At 50.2% G+C, this 1,338-nt stretch overlaps 1 long non-coding RNA gene across 1 annotated transcript in view; it reads right to left on the bottom strand.

The window, feature by feature from the left end:
• Nucleotides 1-1,300, bottom strand: part of LOC106806897 — a 2,562-nt gene extending 1,262 nt beyond the window's left edge. Inside the window, exon 1 of the long non-coding RNA XR_001393597.1 lies at nt 376-1,300. This is a non-coding gene — a long non-coding RNA (uncharacterized LOC106806897). The remainder of the gene's footprint in view (nt 1-375) is intronic.
• Between the last annotated feature and the right edge of the window lie 38 nt (nt 1,301-1,338).

Below are 1,338 nucleotides of genomic sequence, written 5' to 3'. Positions count from 1 at the left end.
ATAGATAGATAGATAGATAGATAGATAGATAGATAGATAGATAGATAGATAGATAGATAGATAGATAGATAGATAGATAGATAGATAGATAGATCTAAGGAAGCCACTCAGCTTCCCGCTCCCCAGGTTCTACGGTTTAGTAGGTGCGCTAGTGGCACCCGTTTCTTAAGGGTCGTATCAGGTTGCGCCGATAGAGTCCACGATATAGATAGCACAGATAGAAAACACGAACTCAGAAATGTGATGCTACTCTCTGCTTGTTCGATAGACACACGACGACGGAATACACTCTCTACTACAAACTACATAGAAGACTAGACATATGGCTACACACGCACACAGAAATATGACCGACTAATAACAATAATCACGTACCTTAGATCGTGCTTACCGCGGCTGATCTCGGAGACGCTCGGCCGGGGAGAAAACGGCAGGCAGCAGATACGTGCGGGGATACGTGAGGGTACGGGAGAATACGAGAAGATAGTTAGGCGGACTCGTGTGAGGATATCAAGGCAGACGGAGAAACGGACGAGTGTGGCTGGGAGAGGGTGGAGGAGCTTGGTGGAAACTGGACCGTGCTGCCTAGAGGATGAGAGCCAAAGCGTGTCTTACCTGCGCATTTCGCGTCAACAAGTCTCTGGTCCCTAGAGACGGGCCAGGTGGACATCGCGGCGGAATCACCGTTATATGGGATGTTAATGGTGTATTGTGATTGCGTTCGTGCCGCGAACTATTAGAGAATGCCAACTAATGTAGACTGGTGAGAACTGGCTCTTTCCTACACTTGCCCCGGGGTTCCAAAACGTTAGGAGCCGCAAATTTGTGGCGACTAACGGTTGCGCCATCACGTGCGGGACGCAGTGATGGTGCAACGGTGTCGTAGTGGAACGGGGCGGGGAAACGCGCACATGGTTTTGTGCGACAGTGCACGAAGGTGTACGAGACAAACGCGCGCGAGACCCGTCAGAACAACGATACGGAAATACATTAATTCATTAATACACCGTTACGGCAATACGTTAATACATCGATGGACTAATACATTACTACATCAATACACTAATACCTGAATACATGAATACGACCATACGTTAATACATTAATACATCTATACATTACATCCATTACATCAATTTATTAGAGTTGGCGCCCATTGCCCCGGCCGATCCCTCCATGCATGCATCCATCCATCCATGCTCCATCCATCCGGACCCTCCACATCTCCCGGACCATGCCGGGGGGGAGGAGGCGTCCGGCCACCCGCACCAATCGTCGACCCCGACCGACGTTCTGCCAGTCCCAGTGCCAAGCCTGGTGGGGGGGGGGGGCTGGTAG

The sequence above is a fragment of the Priapulus caudatus genome, unplaced genomic scaffold (genome assembly GCF_000485595.1).
Source record: "Priapulus caudatus unplaced genomic scaffold, Priapulus_caudatus-5.0.1 Scaffold184, whole genome shotgun sequence".
Lineage (NCBI taxonomy): Eukaryota > Metazoa > Priapulida > Priapulimorpha > Priapulimorphida > Priapulidae > Priapulus > Priapulus caudatus.
Note: the sequence above shows the minus strand (reverse complement) of the source record. Positions and strands in the feature narration are given on the sequence as shown.